Source organism: Bombus huntii, chromosome 5, assembly GCF_024542735.1.
Source record: "Bombus huntii isolate Logan2020A chromosome 5, iyBomHunt1.1, whole genome shotgun sequence".
NCBI lineage: Eukaryota > Metazoa > Arthropoda > Insecta > Hymenoptera > Apidae > Bombus > Bombus huntii.
The window spans coordinates 13,800,083-13,821,155 of NC_066242.1; the positions used below are offsets into that span (position 1 = coordinate 13,800,083).

Here is a 21,073-nt window from a genome sequence, read left to right on the forward strand (position 1 = left end):
ACCAACGGAAGCTTAACATTTCCAACTCACGCTTGTTTCTCTGGTGTTTCTGTCAGTGTTGTGCAAGTTGCATTAGATAACGACACGTATCGTTGGACGTATCCAGTGACGGGGAAGAAACAAGTCCCGGTATCGTTAGGAATCTTCCGGCTTTCGATTTTCCTTTTTCCCTTGGCCGAAGTGAAGGCTGCGTTCTCTCGTTGAGAATTTAATGCAACTTACAGCGTACGGTAGCCGATGCCCAGCTAAAGAGAGAGAGAGATGGAGTGAGAGGGAGAGAATTACGGTTGCGATACGAGAAGGAGAAGTACACGGTCCACAGCGCACTTATTACGATTTTTACTGTTCTTTACGATCGCGCAGTCGAACGTGCTATCAAACGCATACCTAACTGTACATCGAATTGGACATACACGCGTTACCGCAATAGCGTGGCGTGTTATTGAGCGCTTTGCCAACATCTCGAAACGCCGCCACCGCATCCTGCATGCAGCTGTACGCCGAAATTTATTGTTATTTTTAATCGGTCCTCCAATGCGACCCAATTTCCCTTCTCCTTCGTGCGAATTCATTTCGGACATACCTGTGTCTCTTCGCCGAAACCTGTTCATTTTCGAATGAAAATTTCACTCGTTACATGTACTTTACCCTCCGGATTAGCTAGATTTCCGAAATTGGAAAACCTTCCATGCGGCGAAAACGGCAGGAGTTTCTGAATTTTGTACGTTCTGCAGTCTGCTAGATACGAAGCTGCGAATACTGTTACTTGGAACAAAGGAACTTGCTGTACGTGTGTGTATCCCCATTAACAAGGCCGTGAGTTCTAATATCCGTTTCCTATGGCTCTGACGTCATCCTCAAGATCTAGACTCAAGTTTAAGGGCGACCAATAAAACTATAATAGCTCGATACGTAATATCATTATTTTCTCTCCAAAATATTGAAAATAACAGAGCCTCGAGGAAAATTAATATGAAAAACGAAGAGAAAACAGCACGTGGAAGAAGAAAACGTTTTCCCATGGCAACCTAACAAAACGTTATCCATGAACCGCCCTATGCAAAGACGGTTTCTAAATATTTAGAGTAGCTACCACGTAACACGTGTTTCCTCTCATAAGTGTGCCATCTTGGGAATTTCTTTATTGTTAATATAGCTTCGAAATATACACAGTATGTTCGTAAAATATCGCATTGACTGTAGGTATATTTTCTGTATTTCGTGTGTGTCTGGTTTGATGAATTTTGCTAAAATCGATACAATTCATGGTGAAATACGTATCTTAATTTGTAACTCAAGATCGGAAACTTTCGTCATATTCTCATTAAGTCAATACAATCGGCAGACACCTGAAACAACCTGTATTGTCACGGTTCGCATCAACCAATTACGAAACAATTGTTGATGAAACAATAGCCTCATGCAACAGTAGGATCATTCGTAAGCAACTGTGGTTCTGGTCAGTGAAAGTTCCGATATTTGTTTCCAAAAACGGAATGCATATTTTCGACACTAGATATTTTTCGTTTTAATACCACTGCGCAACATTTACGACTAGAACAGAATTCGTTATTAAATAACTTTTTTATTCAATATGGAAAGACACGTTCGTCACATGGAATAGGATGAAAAAGCTCCGCAGGATATTCACGTCGCGCCTGAATTTTAATTCGTACGTGAATATTCATTTGTTCATTTTTGTCACTTTTAAGTCCATCCTAAACAGGAACAAGCTATATTAAACTTTAGATTCTCTTTGATCTACCGAAGAGAAGCATTGGTGCTTCATGAACATCCTACAAACCTATCGTCGCGGTCATTAATTAACGATCCGCGTCCCGTTCTAATTTAAACGGTCGAATGATCATTAATAATCGGCAAGAAGCGCGCCACATATAGAAGACTTCAGACAAATTGTAAGCTAGCCTAACCTAGCGAATTTTAGGACTCAAAGATTTTGCTCGCGACCGATAAACCTTGGTTTCGTTCTAATTTCCGGATGATACGTCGTTTAAGGTTGGAGATAGCTGGCGCACGAGGGGCTCGGTCTACTGTGCCATTCATCATCGCGGCACCAATTAAAGCGCCTGCAGCTCGTAGTCGTTCATTCGTTAAGGCAGCTTTAAGAGGATTTTAGGGTAGAGAATATTCTCCTCTGTATTATTACATTCTGCTTCGCCATATATTTATAACGATTGTACATTCTGAGATTACGATTCTACTCCCCCGGTAACCTTGCGATATGACTGGAACACTTGAATCTCGTCGTCTTTGCGAGTTAGAGATACACGTTGGGTTACCGGCTTGGACAAGGAAGCAGACGTATTAGTAGACAAGTATAGCGTGTAGATTTGCGCTCGTCACGCTCTGCTTGCGTTCTGATGCATTAGCCAGACCGTGTATCGCAAAACGGCAAACGCATCAGGCACGCTTCATTAAAGTTTCAATTAAGGATCTTTACTTTACTCGAGTCATAAACACAATTTCGTTTACTTTATATTCTTTCGTTTGATCAACTTTACTTAACAGGAAGATGGAATAATAACTCCGGATATACATAATATCCGTAAGACAAGCTGCGTATAAATGACTTGTTAAGACATGGTCGATCGAAGTATCAACGCTTATGGATACGGAGCACGGATGAGGCTTCTTCCTCTTCTTACGTTCCAGTCTAGCTGCAAGGAACAGGACGAGTCAATAACTATCGAGCGATAAACTGCTGCCTTCTAATCAATGTCCGTCCAACCATTCGTTAGCGAAACTACACGATAAAATCGATAGTCCTGCATCCAGACAAGAGCAAAGAGCGCCATGTGGACTATCGGGCACAGCTGTCAGCTCCCTACGTGAATATATCGTATACCTTTAAGGTTCTTTCACAGCACCGACTCGATATCCCTTTGTATTACTCTATTATCGTCGCTTATACTGTCATGGAGACGACGTGAAATTCTATCCTCGTTGATGAATATTCAACAAACTCGATGCAATCGCGTTAAACCAACCGCTTCACCAAATATGATTTACAACGGCATACAAATGGGATAGGGTTGTAACTAGAGCAATTGTTCGTGTGATTTACGACGCTTTTTATGTTATCGACGGTCAGACCGATGCGGGTGTATAGAAGTGGGTTACCTCCAATGATTATTTGACATTGAGCCACATTTGCAGTGCCTCGGTACTATGAAAGATTCTATCGATCGTTTTCACACGAATTGTTCAAGATGGTAGTTACACGTGTAATTAAATCGTTACAAATGATACTTTCAACGGCAAGGTGTAAAGGAATTTCCTCGGCATTCCATGAGAACCATATAGCCAGGTTAAGGTCGGCACGTAATAGTCTTGTGATTCATTCATGCGAGTTATCGATCGCGTCTGGTGCTCGCGTGCCACCGCTTTTACGTGACTTTTCACCGTCGTGTGCACAAGGCTTTAGGATGGACCGGTGCATAATGGGTCGAGTGTTCTTTTCAGTGAGTCAGAAGGCCCGGATGACGACGTCTGCCAAAATATTGTAGTCGCGGTCGCGCACACGCCGCTGCAGCTCGCAGCCTTTAACCAGCCGAGACAATGACGTCATTGTGGAAAGGGACGATAAGGAGTTTAAAGTCGACGCATAACTTGGATATTAAAATCCTGATTCATGCTCCGACCACCCTGAACAAAGACCGAAAAATATATGCAGCTGTCCATTTACAAACAGGTCTTTTTTTAATCTAGAGCCATTGTGAAAATGCTAGTAGAAGAGGCGGGAGTGCAAAGGAGAAATTATGATGAATTTTAATTTGTCGAATGGTTCTAGATCTTTGTTCGGATTTTGAACTGCAACTTTTTGTATTGTGAACTAGACGAGAAAGGTACACGAGCACCGGCTAATCTTTTCGTCAAACACCCTCCAAGGTGTGAAACGAACGTGTGCAAATCTCTCGAGACGAAACAATGACTCACGTGAATGAGAAATCAATATGTAGTACGTTTTGATGTTTCGAGTTCCACTCGTAATCAGTAGTGCAATAACAATGACAAAGGCAAAAACGCAAAGACAACGAGATTAAAAAATAATTTCCATTCTCCCAGCACTGTATAATTATTTAAATATAAATTAGTATAATTTTCAGCTTTCTTACGAATTCAAAGAGGAAAATGCAGAGGGTCTCGAGTGGCTGGACGTTTCTCTTGCCTGAAAACTGTCCTCCCTTCTTTACCTCATCGAGCCACGCATATATCGCGTCCCTAAGGTTTTCTTCCTCCCCTGGAATCCCAACTGGACTTTCTCGGAAAGGTTCAACGCGTCCCTTTATGGGATGTTCATTTGGTCGCGCAGCCACTTCAGCAGACCAACCGGCAACCCTTGTTAGGAGAAACTGGCATCAAGGACACCGGTGGTCTCGCCTCTTACTTCGTCCAGTCTCGTTCGAAATTATGTCCTTGTTACAACTCGATTCGATGAAGATATTCCATCAGTGGCTCTACGCCACTGCTTTTTTTTCTCTTTCCTTCTTCTAAGTTACAGAAATAATTGTGCCGCAACCATGATCTATACTTGTCCACGTCAGTACGACAGTTTTTAGCAAAACGATCGACATAAATGCCTTAACAGGTTTTCAAAGATACTTTAATTTCGAGCAAAATCAAAGGTTACGGAGGGCATTCTTGATTCGGCGAGCCATTCGTGGAAATTACAGTAAAAGATGGATCGCGAATATTCGTAGGTTTCAAAAGTTCTGCAATTATCTCGTTAAACTCTTTTCTTTGTTACAACTCTGCGATGGTTATTATTTTTTAAACTTGAGTTTATTCATTGGATTTCTCCTTTTTAAACGATTAGAGAATCGTTATTCAGTCCGTTTTTAACTACAATCGAAACGTTAGACAATTAGCTGTAACGTTTATCCTGCTTATATGTTACAATTTGAATCGAGTGAAACTGTGATTCGAATACAGTTACACTTTTCATTAAAGTGCGCGCGGTCTCGTTAAGCGAAAGTGTCGGAGGCATGGATTAAATCCGAAGGCGTTCCACAGCTTCGCGTCGCGTCGTCCCGTTCATCGACGAAATCACGACTGTCATCGTTCCTGTCCCTAATTGTCGTCAATTGCTGTCAATTGTAGAGCCAACCCTCCTGCGGCCAGCTGCAATTTGCAGCTAGATCGCGCGTCATCGGCGTACCGATCGTCGCGCAAAATCGTTATGCACGCGTTACGTACTCTTTCTTTCTCCGCTCGCATATAATTAACGCGGCGACGTTTGCGTGCGTGCACGCTGTTGTAATAGACTCTAGTGGTTGGTTTCCTTTCGCTGCGCGTACCGATCACTGAAAGAGTAATCAAAGACGGACACGAATCGAGATACTCGAGAAATATTGCGATTCCTGAGTTGTATTTATTATTTGGAACGAAAACGTTGTTCACGAATAAGGTTCAAGGTTTGCGGGTAATTAATGAAAAAATATTGCACGCGGATTACATGTTTGTTACACTTAACGTAAATAGCTGCAAGTGAGCGAACAGGTTCACGGAAAGCAACGCTTTGCGTTATCGACGAACGGAGTGTTGGCACGGAATGGCGCACCCAAAAGCGTGGCCGACTCGTTCTTAATAAACCGTGAAACAATCCTAATTACGGTGTTGCTATGGGGCATGAACGTCGCTGGAACATAGGGTGTGGTGACGCATTAAATTAGCATTGCATTTCCGGCAAGATCTCGATGTTTGAAATTGTTCATTCACATCAGGATAAACTTCACACTCATCGAACAATTTATATAATTCTCCTTGCTGGGCCAATAGTTATTATTATTCGATCCTATGATATTTGCATTGGATCGAGACGTATCTTCGGATGGTGCAGTCTGCGCTCTACAAACACGCGACCCGCTTAAAACAATGCCATGAAATCGATCATAGAAGGCATGCATCAACGCGTATGCATTATGCATCTCTGGAACCGCCCTAATCGCTTCGACATCGCTGCCCTCGGCGTTCCTTTCCCGCGAGCATTAGCTAGTACGCATCGCCACGCAAATTGCACCGTGTACACACGCCCGGTTGCAAGTACTCTGCTCGCTCACTTGCTCGCTCGCTCGCTCTGTTTACCATTTTCGAGCGAACATGCGGTTAAGAAGCGTGGGCTAAAACGTCGAGAAACTCGGGCCGTACCGAAGGAAAAAGCATAAAAAAGAAGGGTATAACCCGGCTGGTCGAAACGCGGTGTTCGGTAGGGCAGCCAGTGGTGGGGACTTGGGCAGATGTTTGGTCCATGGTACGAGGGCTCCAGTCCCCTATGGGGTGCCGTGCCATAAACTACCCTCCATCGACGACTCTTTCGCGTAGGCAGTAGCAGCCAGGTCCGATGCTAACGCGACGACAACAATGGCTTTCGGTCTCCAACGCTTCTGCCCCTTGTGAGCCAGCCTTAAGGGCCACGTGACACGCGAGAAACACGCATTTTCACGCAGACACACGTGCCTGTAGACGCACACAAAGACTTCGCAGAATTCGCCGGAGACTCCTTCGAGTCGTGTCGAGCCTCGCTTCTTCCACCACGTGGTCGACGCTCTCGTGCCCGTTGTGGTAGACGAGCAGCGTCTGCCGAGAATTGCGAGATCTTTCCTCGTGGAATCTTCCAACTCGGAACGCGCATTTTCGTGAATCATCCGTACGATCCAACGTTTACGTAATTACTAAAGATATACCGTTCAATCGATTGTCAATAGTGTGTGCAAGTGAGTGGAGTAGCAAAGAAGATCGCGTTTCTCTCGTTCCGATTGAGGGAATTATATTGCGAGACGAAGGGATCGATCTTGTGTATACAGATTCTGGCAGTTCCCCGTTCCTATTTAGATCTGGTCAAAGAGGGATGTCGTTGAAAGTGAACCGCACTCCAGCGCGTTTCGAGAGGACATTTAACGCTTGAGCGTGAACTACATGTATTGGAAGCATCAGCTGCACAGGATCAATAGAAATCGACGTTAGAAGATGTCGTTTGCTGAGATCGACCAGCACGCGCCGTCACACGAGCGCCACTCCCGCTGACTCGTAAGTGTGAACACCCTTTGTCGGCTATCTTTTAATATAGACGAATTTATCCGTGTTGAGCAGTCGGGCAATTGACCGGAGGATGTGGATCATTTTTTCATCGGCGCGATCCGAAAAATTATTATGAATTTGATTCGAGTCCAAGCCGGAAGCGCGAATATCGTTATACATCGTTATATAAATTGTAGAAATAATTGAATTGCTTAATGCAAAAGTGGTACAAGTCAATTTTTTGCCTATTTGGTTTAACATCGCAGCTCGAACCGCAGCTTCATTCTATGTTGTACAGAAGTTGTGTAAGCGTATCTTCATTAGTTTCTCGGTGGCTAACAAAATAAGTGAGAATCGCCCACGCGGCCTCTTACGGAATTTTTACTTTCTCCTTTCATTATCTAGCAATTAACTTTTTCTATCTATATCACTTTTGAATTAAACGGTTCAATTAGCTACTGAAATAAATCGCGTATGATTAGCGATGGTAACATCTCTTCGGAAGTGTACGAGTCACCGATCTGTATCTAGCAAGCATCATCGAGTTTCATGATGCTGTCATACCGGAAAATACCGCAAGTCAGATGCAATACACCACTAGACGAGCCATTTCGAAGCGTTCCGCTAGACCACCAGAGATCCTTTCGATGTGGCGAATATCGTTGACGCGTTGTCGAGTTGGCGCGGACACGTGATACACGTGCAACACGGAATTCCGTTTTGTGTGGTGTCGCCGTCGATTGCAAGTCACTTCTTGTTTTTACGTAACTCAAGGACCAGGAAGATGACGGGGATGCGATGTTGCGTTAATTAACGTTCTTGCGCTATCTCTCTTCGGGTCGTGTTCAGGCATGAAAATGAAAGTGACTGGACATCAGATTGATTTCGACGATGCAGGAAACGAAGACCGCTGATAGATCGTCGGCAAGGTATCTTGGGATTTCAAACCGATTTCTTTTTCCATACATTGCAATGGTATTTCCCTCATGGATATTACGAAAACCATCACTAGAACAACGTTTGTCATTTAGCCGGTCCCGGCACATGATTTGCTATTACGAAATGAACTTTCGGAACGAAGAAATGCGGGCCTTGCTTAAAAAGCATCAACGTTTGCTACATTTTATCTTGACACAGGAATTTAATGGAAATGTTGCGGGATGGTGCATCGATTTGAATAAAATTACTACTCGTTTCAAGTTCGGCAGAGAGAAATAAAAAGTAATAATTAAGTAAGTGTTTGCGATAGAGGAAAACTGTATGTCTGAAAGTTATTGCCGAAGTCTGTGTGTTTCGCGTGGAATCTGTGTAAGACGATTCATAGTGGTTTTTTTAAAATCTCGTGCTCCTTCTTCCATTAAGTCTTCAGCGCACTATGTCCTTGGAAGGGTCCTATGTGATGTGGAGATGACTGACGCGGTAGTTCGGTCGATCTCCCAGAAAATTCCGTTTCGAAACGGAGAACAATAATCAGATCTTGAATTATAAATTGGAAGATAACATACTCTAATCGCATTTCGTTCGATGTTGAATTTAAAAAATTATAACTAATTAGTCAATTATACTTTGCTGATCAGTATCTCGATTTCAATTAATGCCAATGGAGTATGCTTGTCGAAAAAACCTGTCATACGTTTCCTCCATCGTTCACGCAATTGAACGGTCGTAATTTCTTCCCTTTTTCCGTGACGTCTATCGACATTTACGCGCGCTTGATCGAGAGCCATCGTCGAGGGCTTCTTCTATTAGGAGCACATTTTCTTGTTTCAGGAAATCGATGTGGAAAGTACAAGTTTGCTAGCTGTCTAAACCACTTTCCCACCTCGACACAGTCAAGGTTAGATGAATGAATGTTTAATAGATTTATAATGTCGACCCTGATTCTCTGTTTCCCTATGGATTTACCATGCCGAGACTGGTTCTCATTAGTGAGTTTGGTCCTGATGTCGGTCGTGTTATTTTCATATAACATCGGAAATTAGAGAAAGGTTTGTTACAGTTCCCGATCGCTCAGGTGATTAGGTCTAACTGCAAATTAACGTTTTGAGGTTAATACGTGGAATGGAAAGGAGATTCGAACATTATCGGCAAAGAAGTAGTGCAGCATTCGTGTCAAAGTAACGATAAAGTAACAATAAAAAGTTAGACAAATGGATGTACGTAGCGATTTATTTTCCGAACTAAATACAAATCATTAGGGGAAATGTTAATCCTACGTTACTCTCCATTAATAAAATTCAGTCCATGCTGAAGTTTATGGCTGTTATTAGAACGAGGAAAATGCAAGATTTGTAACAAAATAACTATGTATTTAAACAAAAACCAAGTTTCTATTCCAAACGAATAAATTTTCATAAATACTATTGCTTCCTGTGTTAAAGCCCCTAACTACATCGAAGAAAGTCTCAAATTAATGATCGAAACACTCGTTTGTTATTCACAACTGTTTCTTATGGAATTTGGATATTCTGGCGACCCTAAAAGACAGATGGCGAGCAAGATAAGAGTATTATCGCACGAGAGATAAAGCATAGCCTTTGAAGGTCTGGCGTTACCGAAAATGTTCGAGTGGCTTGGTAAAACACGACCAGAAGGTAGAAGTAGCGGTGAAGAGGGCAAACAGTTGGACGTTCTTTATCGTTAAATGTCAAGAGCATCATGTATCATGAATGAGTTTCTCTTGGTTGACGGCACGAGACCAGTGGAACGAACGTGCTATACGTGAAATGTTGCTCCTACTTACCTCGAAGAGTTACAATTAAATATGACGATGTTCCGCAACACGGAAGTGATTCTTTTCGATATAAATTATCGGTTTACGTGCCACGATAATAACCATGCTTCTAATGAAGTGTAGGTTCGCGTTGCTTTTACGACGAACGAGCGCCGCTTCGGATACTCTCTAACGGTAAACTTATTTCTAATTTGCTGTTCCCCGTCGTCTTAAATATCTGACTAGACCGCTGTAACAGCTCGGTATCGATTTAAATTTCGTTAATTTTCATTTGGACTTCACTTGGAAGAGATTATAGAGAACGAACTTTCAACTAATTTAGGTGATTCTACGGGCATTGGACAGTCTAAAGTCTAAGACACATTGTGAAAGTGATAACGTCTCGAGCTGATAGCATAAAGCTGATAGTTTCGGCCCGTCAGGATACCGTAAACCGTTTTTTTTTTCTTAGCACGCGAAGAAATCGCTGGTGAAAAATGTGATGTCGCAAAAAGAGCTGGCATGAGTAATAAGCAATCGCCTTAATGACCACCTCATTTGAACGGCAATCTTCGTTCCCTTGTTAATCTTATTTTATTTCTTTTTTTTTTTATTTCATCGACAAAGAGAAGATGATGGTGCTCGTGCCTTCTTTCGAAGCAGACTGGCAAGCAAGAATGCGTTCACAATTTTTCACCTGTCAAAATGCGGAACAGGCCCGAATTTTACTCGTTCCTCCCTTCCATCGCGCTCTTCTACTACAATTTTATCGGGCCGATAGAAAACGATTGGATTAATTAGGTAACAGGGAATGGCTTCCGTTAAGTATAACTCTGTTTACCAAGCTGCAGTACCAGGTTCACAGATTTTAAGGTATACTATCTTTTACGGAATATAAAGTAAAATAAGCTTGCGAGCTATCTCAAAGCGAACGAAGTGAAAGCAAAGCGTCTTTAGAACATTGTAATATAAATCTTGGTGGATCAAATTCGACAAAACTTTAATACCTGGTTGAGAAAGTAATCAAAGAAGAAACATTTCAGACAGAAAACGAAGAATTGTAAACTTTCTCAAACGAGTAACGATTAGAATGCAAATACCGACTAATTATGGGATTTAATCGAATTTTTTTACGAAATATTGTCTCTCTTATATTCTCTTCGATCTCCGTTCGTCGTTGTGAGTGTCTCCTAAAATCGTAAATACGGATAACCAAGAAAAAGACCGTCGCTAGTTGGTCGCCACATCGCAAAGAAGCGGAATGAAGAGGGGACAGCCGTGAAGCGTGCAAGGAATAACGAATGCTTGAACTCGTGCCAAGATGTTGCACGCGGTGGCGTCGTCGTCGTGGGGAATCCGAAGAAGGGACGGGACTCCGTGATTGTCTGATAGATTCTTCCTAACCAGAGAAATTATCCGAATTTGGTGGCTAGGCTTCGTTTATTGAAACAAGACTTGCGTTGCAAGGATATAAATCTTTCTTTATCTGATTTCTGTTCTTTCAACGATTTGTCTGAATGAACTTTTCTCTCTCTCTCTCTCTCTCTCTCGTTTCGTGCAATAAATTTGTATTCCTATTCAAATACTTGCATCACTAGATATCGATAGATTCATCATTTACCGTTACATCGAAAGTCGAACGTCAATCAATGGACTGACATTGAACATCATAGAGCGCAGGATTACCCATACCTGTTCATTCTCCACGAGATAATTATTTCGTTATTATATATAGCCTTATGATGTGAGCAAACCCCAATTCGAAACACGCGAACACGATACTAGGAAAACTTCACTGCCAGAGTATCAGCTGTTCCTATTCGCTTAATCCGACAGGAGCTCGGATATACTGGCAGCAATCCAGTGACAGGGGAACAGAGGTAATACTACACTATCGACTCCTGGCCCTTGTCATTCGAGTTCTTTTAATTAAATCATCTCCGGAGCTGAGCTGGAATCGTGAGCAGGCAATATCGATCGATCGCGAATCACCATAGGGTGATGTCAGTACGTTCTAAGCGAAGATCAATCGGTCTCTTGGAGGTTAGAGGTAACTGCTCGAATTTCACCATTGCTCATTCCGTTTCCTTCTTATTTACTGTACGACGAATTTGTCTCTATGCGTTCTATATCGCGGAGGCGTGCTATTATTGATTTCGTCTGGGCCTAAGGGTTTCGTGCTCCACCCACGAGGAGCACCAGTCCTTGTTCGTGTGTGTCGAGTGACTCACCAGTGAGATTCAGCCGCGAATTAGGAATGTATTTCGTGCGAACACCGTGAAGAAAGTTAGTGGGAGATAGACTAGCTTACAGTAGGGTGTTTCCGTTTCGAAAGAGGAAAAAAGAAGATTATAAGCATTAGATGACTTCAGCATTGAGCTTCGTGAAGAATTTCTGAAGGATTTTAGCTCGTAATTTTACAAGAACGATAGGAATTTTTATAAGATGTAAAGAATGCTTCGGCTATATTCTGATAAAGCCCGAGATTTACATATCGTCGAGTTCCATAAACGTGTTAGAAAGTGGGCTTGATAAATGCGAATTGCGTGGTTGTGTACAAGTACGCCGAGCGTCTGGATAATCGTGACCGTGGATAGAACAAGTTAATTTAGTAAGCGTTCACTCGTAAATTCATCTTTTCTCGTGAGAGTGTGCGTTACTTAACCCTGGCATTTAAGTCCAACGGTACATAGAACAAATCGAGGAACACGCGACGATGATCTATCGACGACCTCGTCGTGAGAGTAGCTTATCATCTCAAGTTCGAAAGTTCCTCCTCGCGCCAGTTCCACATTGCCGAACACGAATCGGTAGATGCGGTTTGTTATTTCTTATTTGGCGGCGAGGATAACGCTGTATTGGCATGACTGTGGCGAACTTACGGCCTGAAGAGCTTATCAACGACTAGTCTAATCTTACGGTGCAACCTATCATCGGCACACCGCGGTACTAGAGAAAGACCGCCTTCCAGTTAAACTTCTTAGGTAAGCCTTCATGCGTGAAATTTTCGTTTCTCCTCGAAACGATGAAAGAATGCAACAAGAGGAAACGAAGCGAAAAATCGGCCGGTCAAGATAGACGATTTATCGCAGTAGGATGCGGCAAAAATTACGGCCCACTAACCTACTACGATAGATAAGAGAGTAATCGAGTAGCGCGCGAATCGAACCACTCCTATCCTTCGCTGGTTTTGCTCGCAAACAACCGATTAATCTACATATTCACACGTCTCTTTCGTATGATTTTCTTCGATCTGCTCGCTGGAACTGGTCTAGATTCCGTCGCATCGCGCACCCCTGTCACGAAAGACCTTGTTCGACGATTCGTCAAGATAATCGGAGAAAAGGCAATATGTTGCTGGAATAACGGCCATGGAAATGTTTCATGCTGTCGTGTGTTCCGATTTCTTTCGACCGAGCTTCGGGCTACTAGACTTCGCAGGCTAATTAAGAACGCCTCGGAAGTGGACTTCAGTCCGTGGCTTTGAAGGCGAATAAAAGGCATTGAATTTTAAACCGTACTTCCTCTCTGTTATGTATAATCGAGGTGGATTTCTCCAAGGAGATTTCGTTAAAAGCTTTAGTTTTATCGGATCAAATATCAACTATTGTAAATTGTTGCAGCCATTCGATAACAATATTCCGGACTTTTCCTGGACGTGCATACGAAATAGTGTTGTCTGCACACCGACTTACGTGTCATGAAATCGTAATTAAGTCGATTGCAGAAAGGCGAGTCACGAAAACAATGGCAACGAAGCGACAATCACGTAGATCCTCGTAGATCGACCTTTCAGCACGCCTATCGAATCGAAAATGTGTCCCCCGCATCGGAATCGGGCACCGTTACCGTCGGTGGGCCCCAGTAAATTTATTCTAAAATACTACTGGAGGTCAGTGTGCCATGATTTTTATCAAGCATCATATATATGCTGTGTCACGGTTATTACTAGTAAAAGGATCGAACAATCTTTATGATATTTCCGCAAAGTTGAAGTCAAGGAATCTCACTTGGAATATTTTCAATTTTCTTTCACGTAAAATAGGACTGAGGATCTTATCAGTTGTTTTATTTTATTCAAAAATAGGTCCCTTTTGAATTCATTGCACCTATAGGCATGATCGATATATCGAACAAAAAACAACGAACGTGCAAGAAACGTCTAATGTTCGAGATCGGCCTTTAAGTTCGCGACCCGAATATCTTGAAATTACGAGCAGCTTTTTATACTTATTCCTGTGACGCTTCCTCTGCCGTTGTCGCTTATTACAGTCATTTTCTTTCGAGTTGCGAGCTATGATTTTCATGTTAATATTTTATGACCGTGTTCCCTTAAACGTTGTCATACACATAAGTACACTTAAGTTCTTGCTTAAATAATCAATATCTCTGGATTTGTTGCAACCACAGTGGAAATCACTCAAAGTTTCTGTGAAATCGATGACCTGCCGTAAGAATTATATAAATGTTGCTGGATAATCTAGAACGTAACTGTCTTTTCTCGCGAACTTCAAAAGTACGAAGACTAGTAACGGTAGTTTGCTTTGTAGTATAACAGTCTGTTTGACATATGTAAATCCATAATATCTTATCCATGAAGCATCGTGTTGGACAAAAGGTCCAGAACGTGCAGAAAATGGTTAATAGTCGGGAAAAGTCACGAAGGTGGCTGGCCGGACGTTTGGTGCCCATGAAATCAGCACAGACGAGAATGGAATAACGAAATAATGTTTGAATGAGCCCACGCGACGGTCTGAGCGCCCACGCTCGATACAACAGTGTAGCTCAGTCTCGTAAATCCTCAAATACTCTGCGTTTAATGCATTTCACTGAATAACGTTATTTCCATTAATATTTAGCATCGCCATCGATCTTGCGAATTCCTAAAGAACTTAGGTTAAATAAAATTACAATCGTCCTAAAGTTCTGCGAACTCTGGCGATTTTCCCGCTTAAATGGCATAATGATGCAGCGTAGTAGAGTGAGCCGTTCGGTGTTCTAAAAGTCAAAAGATAGACAGAGAAAAAGATGAAGAGAGGGGAAGGGAGGTCCAACTTAACGGGTCTTTCTCAGTAGGTCGATACGTGCAGTAGTTGACACCGATTAGGACCTCGAAATACATACGCATATATCGGGGGAGTGTACATATGTATATAATCGACCTATAATGGAAGGCTGAACTTGAAAAAGGAGAACTTTGTTGAGCTGTAGACAGAACTTGGAACAACTTCGAATTCATATAGGGGAAGCAAAGCGAATGAAGATATAATTAAATTCTAAGCGATATACACGGTGCCATCAACCGAGATTGGCCACACATTAGCCGGAAGACAACGCACTACTTTTCAAAAGTTTATGTTACGCATTCCGCTTGAAAATCGCCTTATCTGGCTGAATATGGTGGTCTTTTGAAGCACGTGAAGTGCACCACTTAAGTAACAAGCTGTACCACTCACGCGTGTTTAAGATTGTGGTTTCAAGACGATTGCTTCGTGTTTCTAGTAGGTGGTCCTTTACATCTAAGTTGCACAAGGGAAGGTGAAACGTGGATTGGAAATTTATGAGATTATCTCCTTTTCAAATGCGACTCTTCTGTAACACGTTCCACGTTAAATTGTTTAGAATCGTGTTTTACATTGCACCGCTTTGTGCATGTTTTTCCAAGTCTTATTGCGCGTCTATGCGGTCATTGAAATCACCGAGGTACGCGTAATAAGCATTCACAAGCGAATTGTGAACGCTTGTGAATTTAAACAAGCATTGGTTATTGCCGTCAGTCAGTTGGTGCGTGAGCGTGGAAAATCTTTGACAAATGCAATTTCTCTTAGGCTGATCGTTAAGAGTTCATTGTATTCAGATGTTTGTATGGACGTGTTTACCTTCAATTTTTCTATTTTTCTATTTGAATTTACGCCTGACGTGTGCAGTCAATTGCATTAAACGTATCGTATGGATGCGAAGCATTCTTTTTTATTGAGTCTATAAGGATACTAAACGCAATATGCGAACACTCATGCGACTATAATCGTGACGATCGATGTAATCGAGGTAGCAAAATGCGCCATTTCCACCCGTAATAATTTTTATTTGATATGGTGGCATCATTAAGCAACTCTCTTAACGATTCCATATCGATTTAGATGCCGATTTCTACTTCCATATACTTTTGCACTGCGAACGATAAAATAAGTCGCAGTGATTGATATTTGCGTCATTAATTGTGGAGCCATAGGAACGCGTGCATGAAGGAAGGAATTATTTTATCGATAGAGTATTAATCTGCTTTTAATCCCCTAAGAATTAAAATATTCGCTTAAATTATTGGTTTCGAAAAAAATACATATACCTTTTCATAGCTTATAATGTTAGTACCGAATAAAAATATTAATCGATCGCAAAAGTACTAACGAGATGCGTCTAATTGAAAATCTAAAATATAGTCAAACTATTTTGTCGTAAATATCATTCTGACTAATTTCAATTTCTCTGATCGGTCATTCAGACTTATGTAGATTGTACCATTGACCATAAATTTCTGTATACGCTATGCCCGCGAAATATTTTCGATGTCCCAAACGTTGTGACATACAATATTTGCGTATAATTTTGTCGAATGGTTGACACTTTTCAAATATCGATGGAAATGCGAGGCTCGGTTACGCGAGCCGACGATGGTTAATGGCGTTGCTGCTAATCGATCGTGTCGACTCGTTTGGTCGTGTTATCGCAGGAATGCGCGTAAAGGCGCAGACCAGTACAACGTTACCGACATTACCGGTGAAAACGAGCCGGAGAAACCTTCCTCTATTTCTACCTTCGGTGTGCTGCGTTTCCGCGAACAAGTACATACCTGCTCTTTCTTGGTTACAAGGCCGATACTGCCGACTTTACAACCGTTCGTCTCTTCGATGCTTTACAAGCGTTGTCTTCCTGAACGATGGAATATGTCTATGAAATTTTTCACCTTATCTCATTTTTCTCCTATTGTCAGAACGCGGAATATAACATGGCATAGCTCGACTTCAAGCATTTTGTAAATGGTATTTGTTAAAGCAATATACAAAAATACCGATTCTCGATCTTGCTCTCGATCTTGTAAAAAGACGCAACGATCATGTAGATGCTAAATCATTCGATCTACATTGCGTTCCGTAGCTCATGAGACACTTTGACGAGCGATAAAACGAACGACGCCGACAATTCGGATCCAATAAACCTCGATCTGCAGTTCGCGGTGTGTTCAAAGCGTAATTTGCAAACTCGACGTTCACTGGATTCGAATTAACTCGATTGAAATGTCGCCAGGACTCGGAGGACCACCGCGACGAAGAATGTGCTCAAGGCCGGTGATCGAGCACGACGGCGGAACTCTCCTCCCCCGTGGAAACAGGAAAAAATCTGGTGATCACGTTCGTGCGTCTCGTTTTACTGCAGAAAAACCAGTCGTTCGGTAGCGAGAAGAGACGAGAATGCATTCCGTTGCAAGGTTGTCGGCAGACAGGCAAACAAGGACGATTTCTTTCCACATCGTCGTCCTCAGCATCCTAATTCGAACGAGGAACAAAGCTCTGTTTGTTTTTTTCCCTAATCTTTCCTCCAGCCCGTGGAAGGCTATGTCTCTCGTGACTCGAAAGCACGTGGCACGCGTACACCTCTCGCGATTTCCACGACTGACTATTGGTTGGCCGCTTTTTACCTCCTGTTCCACCTGCTGCCCGTTTAAGTACAATATACACGCAATCGTACTCGAGCACGACTACCAAAAGCCCACGGAAACGAACAGAACTTCCAAGAGAAAATGCCAACAATTTTCGTACCTTTTCTGCATCCAGCAACGTTTTCATTTTTGGCTCTGCATCTTATTACTGTTACGTATTTCCTGGTTTGGCTGGCGTTTTTCATGACTGCACTTTCAAAAACCCTTTACGTTTCTTCTCTGCTTTTTCGAAAAGACGTACAGATAGAAAATTTACAGAATTCTCAACAGTATCGCGCGGTTCCAGGAAACGAATCGCAAAATTACAAATTCTTCTTGCGTACACGTCTCTTCTCGCGTAGGTTCGTAATATGGCGGCCAGCTGGTCAGATCTTGCTTCGTGGGCAATAGAGCTATCACCGAAAAGTGCACAAGCAAATGCAAGAAAGGGAAGGAACTGCTAGCTGTTGACATTTTAGCCCAAATGTACTGCACGTTCTCCACTTCTATTTAGAATTACGTGCACATGTTCCTTTGAAGTAAAAGCAATATTTAGGAAGGTATCTTTGATGCTTCATAAAGCATTTTCCCTCGAACCCGCGTAACTCCGCGTACATTTACCGTGCTGACAAATTACATACTACCTTGCATTCGGCTGCGTATAAATATTCATTCATGACAGCAAGGCAAAAACTCCAAAAGCGCCGAGTCGCGTAAAATTTGGGTCGTTCACGCCCATCCCGGTCAACTTATCTCGAAACGTCTCTTCCATTCGAAGCGTCGAAAGCTTTAGGCCGAGAGAAAAGTATCCGGTCGAGCAATAAAACTTTATCGACGCGAAGGTTTTAACCTGCGTGTCATTAAACCTGGTATTAACTTTGTCCGATATCGAATTGAGCGAACTGCATGTATATGTAATTTCGTTTAATCAATGTCTCGGCGGCCAAGAAAAAATGAGGGGGGCATAAAATCATCTTCGAGAAGCTTTATCTTTCGTATTGCTCATGCCAATTGCAACAAAACCTTTTCTTCGTAAAGTTGTCGGATGTTTTTTGACACCTATGAATCGTTTATCTCAAAGAAAACCATTCCCCTAGTTTTACGATACAAGAGATGGCGAATCTCTGGAAGTATCCCATTGCCAAATTTTCCAAAGGTTCTTGAAATTTGCTCATTTCTTCTAATTTTAGTTCTGCATATTAAACGTCAAACAATATCGGTCGGATGGTCAAGCAAAGATTAAGGTATCCGTGCTGAACAGTCCCCGCAGCACAAGTAGGCCCCCCTTCCTTTCAGGGGCCAGCCGAGAGGCCTCTGTGTGCACCTGTGCAGGTTGAGAGGTGTTGTGTTTTCACCTGGCAGTTCAACCTACAATCGCGAGCAAGAAGGTTCCGCAGCCGCGATCCTCTCGCGTTCCATGCCCACGACGAGACGTCGCGCCTCAAACTCGTTTCCCGGTTTTATTTTGTTTAATCGGTCCTTGAACTTGCTCGTTAAATTAACGAGACATGGTGAAAAAAGATTACGAGGAAAACTAGAAAAAGGCCGATTCGATTTGGTGTTTCGAATAGGAAATGATGTCGTGACAAAGAAACGGGATAATATTTGGTCAATGGCAAGCAGAAATTGTTAAAATAACTTGCAAAGAAAGAAAGATCCGATGAGAAGCTTTTCTCAAGACAATAGTGACTGGAGGAATAACGAGGGTTCCGATTCCACCGCAGAATCTCCGTGATCAATTAATTCGATTAGTGGTTTCTTTCATGGAGCCGGCTTCGTAGAAGTTTCCAAGCGACGAGAAGCAGGATTTCTCCGTGATAGCGAATGAAATCGAAGTCTGGTGAAATTAGTCGCAAGAACGTTGTGTACCGCTTTATTAAGGGAACATATCGCGTCGGTTTAGCTCCATCCGTGATACAGGATATGCGTAATTTATCAGTGTTTGTGGAAAAATCTTGATCGTCTGAGAAAAAAAATTGATTACGCTTCGAGCAAGACATCATCCCATTGCGGACATAATCCGAAAGGTATTCCTTTCCAGGAAGTGGTTCATTATCAACAGCCAGAATGGACACCGTGCTGGAGAAGATGGGCAAGATAAATCTGGTAATGTTTTTGTGATCAACGTTGTAATATTTATATAAATGATTAATCGAACAAGCAAGACAACTCTACGAATGTGTAAAAAATACAGTCTCGTTTTCAAATTCGACATTGAAAATCGTTTTAATCTGGAAACTGCGCTTGAAATTCCTTTGCGCTTGTGCTCCTATGTAAGTCTTCTACTGTTTTTGCTCTCATTTCCGCAGCTAGCCGGAAACGTAAAGTTCTATAGATGATCTTGGATTGTGGTTCTTACACCGTGAAAAATCACTTGGCATACCACAAATCGATGCTCACTTCCGTCAATTAAAAGTTACCTGTTCACCTGGTAGGGACTGACAACTCGATGATAATCGTGTTTCAACTAGATTAATAAACAACCGTACGGATCGTGATATCGTCGTAGAAATTACATATTGAATTTTACCGTTCATAGGAAAATCACTCCGCACCATAATCGTATATGCAAACGTATGTAGTTATCCGTGTCGGTGATCGCGTTATATGTCTTTTTTCGGAACCATTCTGGTCAGCTTGGACGCAACTTGACTAGATGTTTAGCGATTACCTCGTTACGATCGACTGGTTTAAGTCTGGCTCGATCGTTTTTGCCGGCGGGATCGCCAGGGGCTCGCTTCGATAGTTGCATATTCCAACCCAAAGCTTGTGGATTCCTGCTACAACCACTGAATCACCCGCAGCAATAACTAAATTGCTATGAACTACCATGCTAAAAATCTTGCGTCTCTTGCGACGTTGTCGTATACATGGCATAACAGTTTTTCTTGAAAATTTCGAAAGCGTCCACGTTAATGAATCACGAAGATTGAAAATCCAATCGTTTGACGATCTTGGACGCATTTTGCTCTACACTATTGTCGTAAATCGTGCGTTGCGGAATCTTGATGTGGTTTAATCGCCCTTAGAATGGCGATTTGCGCGAGCAATTTTCTTTTTTCGTTATATTTATAGAAGCAGATTATGGAAATCGTAATCGAAAGGAGAAATCCTACTCGCGATTCTCTGGCTCTGATTATTAACAATGGGGCGACTGATATCGAAAGAGAGACTATGAGAATCTCTTACGATCCTCATAAATAAGTGAAAACGCAAACTAAACCTTAGGAGAAGATACGATAGACGAAGTATTGTGTACTCATTTCCTCGTTATAGAGATATATCGATTTACGTCGCTCAGATATAATGTCTCTGTCGAATCTGCTATGGTTACGGTTAATTAAATCTCACAAAACACGAGACTAATTAGCACTAAGTAAGTCAACTAATGTTATCGTTTCGTCTTTTCTCTCAATTTATAAGAATGCTTGAAGCAACGAGGAAGAAGCGATATTTTCGTTAAGGTACATTCACCATCGCACGCATCCGCGACTAATTAAAAATTATACAAGCAGATAAAAAAAGAAGCCCGCATCTAAACGGTTCCTTGTGCAAGTCGTTGCGTACGCTGCGCATCTATTCGCATTCTGTGCACGCATCCGAGTGCAAATTATGTATGTATATGT

The 21,073-nt window shown here is 42.1% G+C and overlaps 1 protein-coding gene across 3 annotated transcripts in view; it reads left to right on the plus strand.

Moving 5' to 3' along the window:
- Positions 1-21,073, plus strand: part of LOC126866080 (disheveled-associated activator of morphogenesis 1) — a 43,386-nt gene that overhangs the window by 4,088 nt on the left and 18,225 nt on the right. Inside the window, exon 1 of one of the 3 annotated variants that reach the window (XM_050619185.1) lies at positions 6,745-7,047. The exons of 1 other annotated variant lie outside the window; for it this stretch is intronic. The gene's annotated coding sequence lies outside the window, so the exon portion shown is untranslated. Of the gene's footprint in view, positions 1-6,744; positions 7,048-7,772; positions 7,968-21,073 lie in introns of those variants that run through there. One more of the 3 variants, XM_050619186.1, reaches the window with a different exon arrangement.